Below are 13,132 nucleotides of genomic sequence, written 5' to 3'. Positions count from 1 at the left end.
TTTTCCTTTTTTTTTTTTTTTTGAGACGGAGTCTCGCTCTGTCGCCCAGGCTGGAGTGCAGTGGCCAGATCTCAGCTCACTGCAAGCTCCGCCTCCCGGGTTTACGCCATTCTCCTGCCTCAGCCTCCTGAGTAGCTGGGACTACAGGCGCCCACCACCTCGCCTAGTTTTTTGTATTTTTTAGTAGAGACGGGGTTTCACCGTGTTAGCCAGGATGGTCTTGATCTCCTGACCTCGTGATCCACCCGTCTCAGCCTCCCAAAGTGCTGGGATTACAGGCTTGAGCCACTGCGCCCCGCCCCTGCTGTTTTCTATTTGTTAGAAGCAAGGCAGTAAATGCAATCCACACTTAAGAGGGAGGGATTACATAAGGGTTCCAATACCAGGAGGTGGGGATCATTGGGGCACCTTAGAAGCTGCCTACCACAGCCCCCAAAGTCTAATATACGTAAGACATAAAATGAATTGAATTACCTTTAAGGTTAATCATAGATTTATTTCCTAATTTATGATAATAAACCCAAACATTGGGGGGCTGTGGGGGAGATGGGTGTTATGGTTTCACTGTGTCTCCACCCAAATCTCATCTTGAATTGTACTCTCATAATTTCCATGTGTTGTGGGAGGGACCTGGTAAGAGATAATTGAATCACGGGGGCAGTTTCTCCCATACTGTTCTGTTGGTAGACAGTAAGTCTCATGAGATCTGACAGTTTGATAAGGGGAGACCCGTTTTTCTTGGCTCTCATTCTGTCTCTTGTCGCCGCCATGTAAGAAGTGCCTCTTGCCTTCTGCCATGATTGTGAGGCCTCCCTAGCCACATGGAACTGTAAGTCCATTAAACCTCTTTCTTTTGTAGATTGACCAGTCTTGGGTATGTCTTTATCAGTCATGTGAAAACAATTAATACAATGGGGATGGTTAATGGGCACAAAAAAATTAGAAAGAATGAATAAGACCTACTATTTTCAGCACAATAGAGTGACTATAGCCAATAATAACTTGATTGTATGTTTAAAAATAACTAAAACAATGTAATTGGATAGTTCGTAACACAAAGGATAAATGCTTGAAGGGATGGAGACCCCATTCTCCATGATGTGATTATTTCACTTTCCATGTCTGTAGGAAAACATCTCGTGTATCCCATAAATATATACACCTACTGTATACCCACAAAAATTAAAAATAAAAAAATAGCTCAGGTGTGGTGGCTCATGCCTGTAATTCCAGCACTTTAGGAGGCCAAGGCAGGTGGATCGCTTTAGCTCAGGAGTTTGAGATGAGCCTGGGCATCATAGTGAAACCCTGTCTCTATCACAAGAAATACAAAAAATTGGCCAGGCATGGTGGTGCACGTTTGTGGTTCCAGCTACTCGGGAGGCTGAGGTAGGAGAATTGCTTGAACCTGGGAGGCAGAGGTGGCAGTGAACTGTGATCACACCTCTGCCCTCCAGCCTGGGCAACAGAATGAGACACTGTCTCAAAAACAAAATAAAACAAAAAACAAAACAAAACAACAACAACAAAAAAATCACACACACACACACAAACAAAAAACAAAACCCCAAAAACCAAAAACACAAAAAACCAAAAGGACCCATATAAATTAGTTTAAAAAACCTTAAACACCTTAAAACTAATGTGTATGTTCCCAAATCATCAATGGAACTGACATAAATGTCTCAGTAGGATTTTGAGTTAGATGGCTTGATCCCCTTCTCCCTTTGTTTTTCTAGAAGAAGGGCCTAGAGAAGTTAATAACATTTCTAGAGTAAACCCAAGAGTATGCTAGCATTGAACCCTAGATCTCCCCAGTTTCACATCCTAGATATGCCCAGGTTCCTGACAGGAGAGCAGATTTTATGAGTGACCTGCCACCGTGCGTCAGTGCTCAGCTTCTCCACTCAGTTACTTTATATTCGTTTCTTAGGGCTGCTGTAACATGGTCTGCCAAACTGTGTGAATGAAAAAAACCCAGAAATTTATTGTCTCACAGTTCTGGAGGCTGGAAGTGCAAAATTAAGGTGTTAGCAGGGTGAGTTTTTTTTTCTTGTTGAAAAAGAATGCTTTATTAATAGAAACACACATAAACCCTAAAGCATCAAGAAATTTAAATATTTATGTCATAGCATGGCCGGGCGTGGTGGCTCACACCTGTGGTCCCAGCACTTTGGGAGGCCAAGGTGAGCAGATCACCTGAGGTCAGGAGTTTGAGATCAGCCTCTACATGGAGAAACTCTGTCTCTACTCAAAATACGAAATTAGCCAGGCGTGGTGGTGCATGCTTGTAATCCCAGCTACTTGGGAGGCTGAGGCAGGAGAGTTGCTTGAACCTGGGAGGTGGAGGTTGCGGTGAGCTGAGATTGTGCCATGGCACTCCAGCCTGGGCAACAAGAGCAAAACTCCATCTAAAAAAAAAAATATGTATATATATATATATATTTATGTCATAGCAAACAGGTGGCAATTCCACATCCAGGGTCAACAGAAGGGTTGAAGGAGACTACAACAGATTGGGCTCCCATGATGGAGAGGGCATCTTCACAGGTGGAGGCAGGCCCAGCTGAAACAGCTTTTCAAGCTCTCTCTCCTTATCAAGGATCATAAGAGGCATTCCACTCAAGGGGAGGCCTGTAATCTGGTGCTCTTCAGGTTGGTTAAAACTCTCAAAATCTAGAAGACTGAAGTGAAAGAATTTTTCTATTTCTGGATAACATTATCTGAGGCAGGAACAGAGCTTTTTGCTTTAACAGTCTCCCTGGTCATCTTTTTGGCAGAGAAATTTCGGTGTTTTAGTTTGAGGAGTCTGTTGGTCTTTACTCGCGTTTCTGTAGCCCTGTCGACAGTTCCAAAAGACTTTCTGGTAGCTTTAGGTAAGGCTGGTAAAGCACCGGACATTTTGCCAACACATGGTGTTGAAACTTGAGATCTCCCTTTTAAGCCTTTGATTGAAGGTCCAGATCCCAGCTTCAGCCTATCTTTAGGAGCTGCATGGATACCTGGTTCTCCATTCTCCTTATCAATATAGATCAGAGCAGGGTGGGTTCCTTCTAAGGGTTCTGGGGGAGCATCTGTTCCATGCCTCTCTCTTTGCTTCTGGTAGCCCCAAGCATTCCTTGGCTTGTGGATGCATCTCTGCAGTGTTCCATCTCCACATGGTGTTCTCCTTGTGTGTCTGTGTCTTCTTGCATGGACACCAGTCATATTGGGTTAGGGGCCCACTCTGCTCCAGTAGGACCTTATCCTGACGAATCACGTCTGTAACAGCCCTATTTCCAAACATGGTCACGTTCTGAGGACTTCACTATATCTTTTTTTGGGGCCGCAATTCAACCGATGACATACCCCTGAAAGATGAAAAGAGTAGAATTTGGGACATTACATTTCTAAGTAGTTAGAAAAACTACTTTTGTTTATCTAATAAAGGAGGTATTTGAAGTTGCCCCTTCAGCTTTCATGTTTTTAAAAACTGTTGACTCTGGGGTTTGCCTGATGGGTTAAAGGCTATCCCAGTTTTAGCCGCACGTCAGTCATGTCACCTGCACCCTTCTTTGCCCTCAGGTGTAGATTAAGGACCTGGAGGCTGGAGGGGTTTTTCCTTTAGCAAGTGTTCCTATGACAAAATACTGAGCTGTTGACTGAGGCTGGGAAGAGGGGATATCCTTAGGACTCCTGTAGAGGGCTTATTCCAAGCTGTCTCTAAAGCCTCTTGGGCAGTGGGCTTTGGGATGAGGACTGACACACCCTGCATGCCTGGAGGATGCTGGGCCACTGGGAGCTGGCTCTTCCTACTGTGCTCCAGGCTAGGGACTGAAGAAGCTCAATGAGTCATTTGCACAGCTGCAATGAGTCCTAGAAGAGAGCTTCTTACCTGGTTTTGCCTATTCCTGAATCAAGAATCATTTCAGCGTTAGGTGGGATCCATCCAGACCAGTCACCTAGACATTTCCTTAAATTGGGAATTTTTTTTTTTTTTTTTTGAGATGGAGTCTCACTCTGTCCCCCAGACTGGAGTGCAGCGGTGCGATCTCCGCTCACTGCGAGCTCCACCTCCCGGGTTCACGCCATTCTCCTGCCTCAGTCTCCCGAGTAGCTGAGACTACAGGCGCCCGCCACCACACCCAGCTAATTTTTTGTATTTTTAGTAGAGAGCGTTTCACCGTGTTAGCCAGGATGGTCTTGATCTCCTGACCTCGTGATCTGCCCGTCTCGGCCTCCCAAAGTGCTGGGATTACAGGCGTGAGCCACCGTGCCTGGCCAGTTGGAATTTTTTTAAGCAAAAAAAGAGGATATATTGAGAATGATGGAACTCCTGGTCTGAAATGAGAGCTATATATAACTCCTGGATTTTTTCCTTTCCCTCAACTCCCCTGCAATGGACTGAATGTTTGCATCCCCCACAAATTCTTATGTTGAAATCCTAACCCTCAATAGAACAGTATTAGAAGGTGGGACTTTTGGAAGGTAATTAGATCATAAGAGCAGACCCCTCATGAATAGGATTCGTGCCCTTGAACAAGAGGCACAGAGAGCTCTCCAGCTTTCTGTCTGTCATGTGAGGAGACAATGAGAAGACAGTAGTCTTCAACCTGGAAAAAGGCTCGTACCAGAGCCTGACCAAGCTGGCACCTATCTCGGATTTCCAGCTTCCAGAACTGTGAGAAATCCATTTCTGATTTTTATAGGCCACCGGTATATTGTATTTTTATGGTAGCAGCATGAACAGACTAAGGCCTGTTGGCTTTACTTTCACAATGGAAACCAGTCTTTTCACTCCTCATTCTCTGCTGCTTCCTTTCTAATTCAAGCTACCATCACGGCTCCTCCGGACCCCTACACCCATCTTCCAGCTGGTCTCCCTCCTCCATCCCTGTCTTGTACAATTCATCCTCCACCTAGAAGCCAGAGTGGTGTTTTAGAAACCTGAATCCAAGCATGTTATCTCTATGTTAAAACTCTCCAATGCATTTAAAAATCTCCACAATCTGGCCCCTGTTTACCTTTATCTGACACCACTTGTGTTGATTTCTTTTTTTTTTTTCTGACAGAGTCTGACTCTGTCACTCACGCTGGAATGCAGTGGCATGATCTTGGCTCACTGCAGCCTCTGCCTCCTGGGTTCAAGTGATTCTCCTGCCTCAACCTCTTGCCGTAGCTGGGATTACAGGCGCATGCCACCACGCCCGACTGAGTTTTGTATTTTTAATAGAGACAGGGTTTTGCCATGTTGGCCAGTCTGGTCTTGAATTCCTGGCCTCAGGTGATCCACCCGCCTCTGACTGCCAAAGTGCTGGGATTACAGGTGTGAGGCACCACGCCCAACCTCGTGTTGGTTCATTTCTTGTTATTGTCTTTTCCTTCGCCCACCCTTACCCTCCTCTCCCCTTAGAATGTACACCTTTGAAAGAAGGGGCCTTGTTTGTCTCGATCATAGAGACAGGGCTGTGCCTGGCACTAGGTGGATGCTCAGTCAATATGTTTATAATGCAAATGGCAGAGACAGAAATTTAGGCAAGCAACCGTGGGTTTTCTGTATTCAGTTCTGATACCGACTTTCAGTTCTTTTCACCAAAGAATGGGCAAGAGTCCTGAGCTGGAGGGAATCATTGTGGCTTCTCTTCTAGGCTCTGCAGATAGCCTTTTGTGTGTCCCAATATTGTTCTTTTCGCACACCAATCCATGGCTTGGTGGCCCTTTTCACGTACAGCTTTCATTCTTGCCAATGTAGTTATGCAATGATTGTGTCAAGTACCGGAACATTCCACTAGAGGGCAGTAGAATATAGTGTTAAAGTTTGGGATCTGACGCCATTGACTGCCTTGCCATCTATTCCCTTCCAAGAATCATTTTGGAGAGAGGGCAGCGATCATTTTGAACTGTGATGATATGAGGGCAACCACCTAGGGATGGCAGAAGAGCAAGCTGGATCAAATGGTCATATAACACAAAAATCACTATGGTTAAGAACTTAGTACCCCCTGCCCCTCCTTCCTGCCCCCTAAAGGCAGGCTGCCTGGGTTAAAAAGGGGAGGGAGAGGGAGGTGATGTACATTACTTCTGCTCACATCTCACTGTCCAGAAAATACTGCTTGCTGAAGGGTCATATGGCTACACTTCCCTATAAGAAAGATTGTGAAATGTAGCCTTTTTTTCTTGGTGGCCAAAAATCTATTATGGAAGAATGGGAAAATGGATATTGGAAGTTAACTGGCAGTTTCTGCCACAAATTCTTAAACCAGCTGAGGTTAAATAATCTGAGTTACGGCCGGGCGCGGTGGCTCATGCCTGCAATCCCAGCACTTTGGGAGGCTGAGGCAGGGGCATCACGAGGTCAGGAGTTCGAGGCCAGCCTGGCCAATATGGTGAAACCCTGTTTCTACTAAAAATACAAAAATGTGGCGGGTGCATGTAATCCCAGCTACTCGGGAGGCTGAGTCAGGAGAATCACTTGAAACTGGAAGGTGGAGGTTGCAGTGAGCTGACATCGTGCCACTGCACTCCAGCCTGGGCAACAAGAGCAAAGCTCCGTCTAAAAAAAAAAAAAAAAAAAAAAAATATCTGAGCTAAGTAATCTGGGCTTTTGTTACGGCAAGGGATTTCCACGGTGATTCAGACCCAAGCCACTGGCCATCAGGCTTTGCTTCCTTCTTTGTAGTTAAACTTAACTTGTTATGTCAACTAGATTTTTGAATTTTATAGCCTGGAAACTCCCCGAGGGATGCACTTTTAGAATCCCCTATAGCTGGTGTCCTATCATTTTGATTATGCAAAACTGGTCTGTTAGTATTATTAAAAACTTTAGTTTGCCTTATTAGCATCTTATTATATTTAGTAGTGCCATCTGGAAGTTTCATCTACTAGTGAGAGGTGACAACATGCTAGCAGCCCTCGCTGGCTCTGGGCACCTCCCCGGCCTCGGCTCTAGCCGTGCTTGAGAAGCCCTTCAGCCCGCTGCACTGTGGGAGCCCCTCTGTGGCTGGCGGAGGCCAGAGCCGGCTCCCTCCGCTTGCCGGGAGGTGTGGAGGGAGAGGAGCGGGTGGGAACCGGGGCTGCCAGCGGCCTGGCCAGCGCGAGCTCCGGGTGGGCGTGGGCTCGGCGGGCCCCGCACTCGGAGCAGCTGCAGGCGCCGCCAGCCTGGCAGTGAGGGGCTTAGCAACCAGGCCACCAGCTGCGGAGGGTGCCCAGGGTCCCCCAGCGGTGCCACCCGCCCATGCCGCTCGAATTCTTGTTGGGCCTCACCCGCCTCCTGGTGGGGCAGGGCTCGGGACCTGCAGCCCACCATGCCCTACCCGTGGGCTCCTGCCCGAGCCTCCCCGACAGGTACTGCCCTCTGCTCTGCAGCACCCAGTCCCATCAGCCTCCCAAGGGCTGAGGAGTGCAGGAGCAGGCGGGACTGGCGGGCAGCTCTGCTCACGCGCCTGCGTCGGATCCACTAGGTGAAGCCCCCTAGGCTCCTGAGTCCCCTGAGGACTTGGAGAACTTTTATGTCTAGCTAAAGGATTGTAAATGCACCAGTCAGCACTCTGTGTCTAACTCAAGGTTTGTAAAGGCACCAATCAGTGCTCTGTGTCTAGTTAATCTAGTGGAGACTTGGAGAACTTTTCTGTCTAGCACTCTGCCTCTAGTTAAAGGATTGTAAACACACCAATCAGTACTCTTTGTCTAGCTCAAGGTTTGTAAATACACCAGTCAGCACTCTGTGTCTAGCTAAAGGTTTGTAAATGCACCAATCAGCACTCTGTGTCTAGCTAAAGGTTTGTAAATGCACCAATCAGCACCCTGTCAAAACGGACCAATCAGTTCTCTGTAAAATGGGCCAATCAGCAGGATGTGGGTGGGGTCAGATAAGGGAATAAAAGCAGGCTGCCCCAGCCAGCGGGGGCAACCCTCTCCAGTCTCCTTCCATGCTGTGGAAGATTTGTTCTTTTGCTCTTTGCAATAAATCTTGCTGCTGCTCACTCTTTGGTTCCACACCACCTTTCACTTGCTATTTTGTCCTATTTTTCCTTAGAATTTGGGGGCTAAATACCGGGCACCTGTCAGCTAGTTAAAAGCGACTAGTGCGGCTGCCAGACTAAAGACATGGACATCAGGCTTTCTGGCAAAGGGCTGTCTAATAACCCCTGACTCTTTGGAGTTGGGAGCGTTGGTTTGCCTGGAACCAGCTTCTGCTTTTCCTATACTTCTGGGCTGAGCCGAGGGTCAACAGAGAGGAAAACCATTGAGCTCCAGGGTCCTGACAACAAGTTGGTTGACCCTGTGGCCTTGAGCGGAACTCTCAAAGTCATGTTGCCCAAGCGAGACTCACCCATCTATTCTATCTACCCTGACCCTTGCCTCCTGGGTCCTAACGCCTGTCAGACAAACTTCCTCTTGCCTCTCTTCTCCAAGACTAGTCCTGCTTCTAAAAATCACTCCCTGTCTCTGGTACTTTTCTAATTTCTCCTATAAGAATGATTTCTAGTATAAACTTCAGGACTCTGTTACCTTCTTTAGGTACCCAAAGTCACCAATCAGAAAGACATAATTTTTGCCCAAAGCCCCATCATAGGGGGAATTATCCAGAATTTTAGGATCCCTTCTCAGACAAGCAGGCCTAACAAAAGCTATTCCTGAAGCTAGGATATCGGGAGCCTCAGAAATTGTATCCTTCCTATTCATATAAGTGAGGACCAAAGGTGTCACTCTTCCAACCCTGGAGATCTCTTCCCTCCCTCAGGGTATGGCCCTCCACTTCGCTTTTGGGGCATAACATCTTTATAGGACATGGGCAAAGTCCCAGTACTAACAGGAGAATGCTTAGGACTCTAACAGGTTTTCGAGAATGTGTTGGTAAGGGCCACTAAATCCAATTTTTCTTGGTCCTCTTTGTGGTCTAGAAGGACAGCCAGGGGTGGAGGTTTTCGAGAATGCATCAGTAAAGGCCACTAAATCTGACCTTCCTCGGTCCTCCTTGTGGTCTGGGAGGAAAACTAGTGTTTCTGATGCTGTGTCGGTGAGTGCAACTGTTCTGATCAGCAGGGTCCAGGAACCGTTGTGGGTTCTTGGACAGGGGTTGTTTCTGCTGCTGCGTCGGTGAGTGCAACTATTCTCATCAGCAGGGTCCAGGGACTGTTGCAGGTTCTTGGGCAGGGGGAGAAACAAAACAACCTGGAGCCTATTTACTGTGTTTATTGCAAAACTTTAGGAATAAGCAGTCTCCCTGCATGATTAAGAAAATAAAATAGAAGTTCGAAGAAAAAAATCTTCTGCTTGTTTTAAATCAACAAAAATTAATCATTCACCTTTAATTTTGATATTTGTAACTCCCCTTTTTGCATACTTTGTATTAGCTTTTCTCTTTTGAATGTTATTATGAATTATTGGAATTTCACATACTCAACTATTTCAATTAACCATTCTTCCCCTTTATTCTTTCCATCCCTCCCCTCCTTATGCTTCCTCTTGAAATGAAGTACTTTCAAATTTATTGGTTTTAATTAATTAATGCATTTTTTAACTTTTAGGTTTGGGGGTACATGTGAAGGTTTGTTACACAGGTAAAGACATGTCATGAGGATTTGTTGTACGTATTATTTCATCACCCTGGTATTAAGCCTAGTACCCAATAACTAGTTATCTTTTCTGCTCCTCCCCCTCCTTCCACCCCCACCCTTAAGTAGACCCCAGTGTCTGTTGTTTCCTTCTTTGTGTTCATAAATTGTTATCATTTAGCTCCCATTTATAAGTGAGAATATGTGGTATTTGGTTTTCTGTTCCTGCATTAGCTTGCTAAGGATAATAGCCTCCAGCTCCATTCATGTTCCTGCAAAATACATGATCTCATTCTTTTTTATGGCTGCATAGTATTCCGTGGTATATATGTACCACATTTTCTTTATCTAATCTGTCATTGATGGGCATTTAGGCTGATTCTTTTTCTTTGCTATTGTGAATAGTGCTGCAGTGAACATTTGTGTACATGTGAAATGTGGAACATTGCACATGAGTGTGTGAAATTCCAATAATTCATGGTCTTTATGGTATGATTTATATTCCTCTGGGTATATACCCAATAATGGGATTGATAGGTTGAATGGTAGTTCTGCTTTTAGCTTTTTGAGGAATCACCATACTACTTTCCACAATGTTTGAACTAATTTACACTCCCATCAACAGTGTATCAGTGTTCAATTTTCTCCTGAGTCTTGCCAGCATCTGTTATTTTTTGACTTTTTAGTTATAGTCATTCTGACTAGTGTGAGATGGTATCTCATTGTGGTTTTGATTTGCATTTCTCTAATGATCAGGGATACTGAGCTTTTTTCATATGCTTCTTGGCTGTACTTCCTTTGAGAAGTGTCTGTTCATGTCCTGTGGCCACTTTTTAATGGGGTTGTTTGTTTTTCTCTTGTAAATTTTTTAAGTTCCTTATAGATGATGGAACTTTGTCAGATACGTACTTTGCAAAATTTTCCTCCCATTCTGTAGGCTGTCTGTTTACTCTGTCGAGAGTTTCTTTTTATTTTTATTATTATTATACTTTAAGTTCTAGGGTACACGTGCACAACGTGCAGGCTTGTCACATATGTATACACATGCCATGTTGGTGTGCTGCAGCCATTAACTTGTCATTTACATTAGGTATATCTCCCAATGCTATCCCTCCCCCTCCCCCCTCCCCACAATAGGACCCGGTGTGTGATGTTCCCCTTCCTGTGTCCAAGTGATCTCATTGTTCAATTCCCACCTATGAGTGAGAACATGCGGTATTTGGTTTTCTGTTCTTGCGATAGTTTGCTGAGAATGGTGGTTTCCAGTTTCATCCATGTCCCTACAAAGGACACAAACTCATCCTTTTTTATGGCTGCCTAGTATTCCATGGTGTATATGTGCCACATTTTCTTTATCCAGTCTGTCACTGATGGACATTTGGGTTGATTCCAAGTCTTTGCTATTGTGAATAGTGCTGCAATAAACATACGTGTGCATGTGTCTTTATAGCAGCATGACTTATAATCCTTTGGGTATATACCCAGTAATGGGATGGCTGGGTCATATGGTACTTCTAGTTCTAGTTCTAGATCCTTGAGGAATCGCCACACTGTCTTCCAAAATGGTTGAACTAATTTACAGTACCACTAACAGTATAAAAGTTTTCCTATTTCTCCCCATCCTCATCAGTATCTGTTGTTTCCAGACTTTTTAATGATCACCATTTTAACTGGCATGAAATGGTATCTCATTGTGGTTTTGATTTACATTTGTCTAATGACAAGTGATGATGAGCTTTTATTCGTGTTTGCTGGCCACATAAATGTTGTCTTTTGAGAAGTGTCTGTTCATATCCTTTGCCCACTTTTTGATGGGGTTGTTTGTTTTTTTCTGGTAAATTTGTTTAAGTTCCTTGTACATTCTGGATATTAGACCTTTGTCAGATGGGTAGCTTGCAAAAATTTTCTCCCATTCTGTAGATTGCCTGTTCACTCTGATGATAGTTTCTTTTGATGTGCAGAAGCTCTTGAGTTTGATTAGATCTCATTTGTCAATTTTGGCTTTTGTTGCCATTGCTTTTGGTGTTTTAGTCATGAAGTCTTTGCCCATGCCTATGTCCTGAATGGTATCGCCTAGGTTTTCTTCTAGGGTTTTTATGGTTTTAGACTTACATTTAAGTGTCTAATCCATCTTTAGTTAATTTTTGTATTAAGTGTAAAGAAGGGGTTCAGTTTCTGTTTTCTGCATGTGGCTAGCCAGTTTTTCCAGCACCATTTATTAAATTGGGAATCCTTTTCCCATTGCTTGTTTTTGTCAGGTTTGTCAAAGATCAGATGGTTGTAGATGTGTGGTGTTATTTCTGAGGTCTCTGTTCTATTCCATTGGTCTATATATCTGCTTTGGTACCAATGCCATGCTGTTTTGGTTATTGCAACCTTGTAGTATAGTTTGAAGCTAGGTAGCGTGATGCCTCCAGCTTTGTTCTTTTTGCTTAAGATTGTCTTGGCTATATGAGCTCTTTTTTGGTTCCATATGAAATTTAAAGTAGTTTTTTCTAATTCTGTGAAGAGAGTCACTGGTAGCTTGATGGGAATAGCATTGAATCTATGAATTACTTTGGGCAGTATGGCTATTTTCACAATATTGATTCTTCCTATCCATGTGTGCTCTAATCTTTATTATTTATTTTCTTCTACTGATTTGGGGTTTGGTTTGCTCTTGCTTTTCCAGTTCTTTAAGATGCGTCATGAGGTTGTTTCTTTCAACTCATTCTACTTTTTTGATGTAGACACTTATAGCTATAAATATACCTCTTAGTACTTCTTTTGCTGTATCCCATAGGTTTTGATATGTTGTGTTTCCATTATCATTTGTTTCAAGAAACTTTTAAATTTCCTTTTTAATTTATTTATTGACCCACTTGCACTCAGGAGCATATTGTTTAATTTCCACATGTTGATATGATTTTCAAAATTCCTCTTGTTATTGATTTCTAGTTGTATTCCATGTGGCCAGATAAGACCCTTGATATAATTTCAATTTTTATGACTTTTTTCAGACTTGTTTTGTGGCTTAAGATATGGTCTATCCTTAAGAAGTATCCATGTGCGTATTCTTCAGCCATTGGATGAAATGTTTCATAAGTATCTATTAGGTCCATTTGTTCTACAATGCAGATTAAGTCCAATGTCTCATTGTTTATTTTCTGTCAGGATGATCTGTCCATTGCAGAAAGTGGGAAGTTGAAGTCTCCAGTTATTAATATAATTGTATTGGGATCTATCTCTCTCTTTATTAATATTTGCTTTATATACCTGGGTGTGTATATATTTACAATTGTTATGTTCTCTTGCTGAATGAGCCCTTAATCATTATATAATTACCTTCTTTGTCTCTTTTTAGACTTTTGCCTTAAAATCTGTTTTCTCTGATAAGTGTATCTACTCCTGCTCTTTCTTACTTTCCATTGGCATAGAATATTGTTTCCATCCCTTTGTTTTCAGTCTGTGTATCTTTATAAATACAGTGGATTTCTTGTAAGCAACAGATCATTGAGTCCTGTTTTTAATCCATTCAGGAACTCTCTGTCTTTTGATTGGGCAGTTTAGTTCATTTACCTTAAATGTTATTTTTGATTTTAAAAAAAGACTTACTT

General features: G+C 43.6%; 1 protein-coding gene and 1 pseudogene across 11 annotated transcripts in view; one reads left to right on the top strand and one right to left on the bottom strand.

Annotated features, from left to right (window-relative positions):
- LOC105469473 (organic anion transporter 7) overlaps window positions 1–13,132 on the top strand; it is a 169,165-nt gene that overhangs the window by 133,250 nt on the left and 22,783 nt on the right. The window lies entirely within an intron of this gene.
- LOC139355387 (securin-like) lies at window positions 1,498–3,207 on the bottom strand (annotated as a pseudogene).

This window comes from Macaca nemestrina, chromosome 12 (genome assembly GCF_043159975.1).
Source record: "Macaca nemestrina isolate mMacNem1 chromosome 12, mMacNem.hap1, whole genome shotgun sequence".
NCBI lineage: Eukaryota > Metazoa > Chordata > Mammalia > Primates > Cercopithecidae > Macaca > Macaca nemestrina.
The sequence above is the reverse complement of the archived record's forward strand: the minus strand, read 5'-3'. Positions and strand labels throughout refer to the sequence as shown.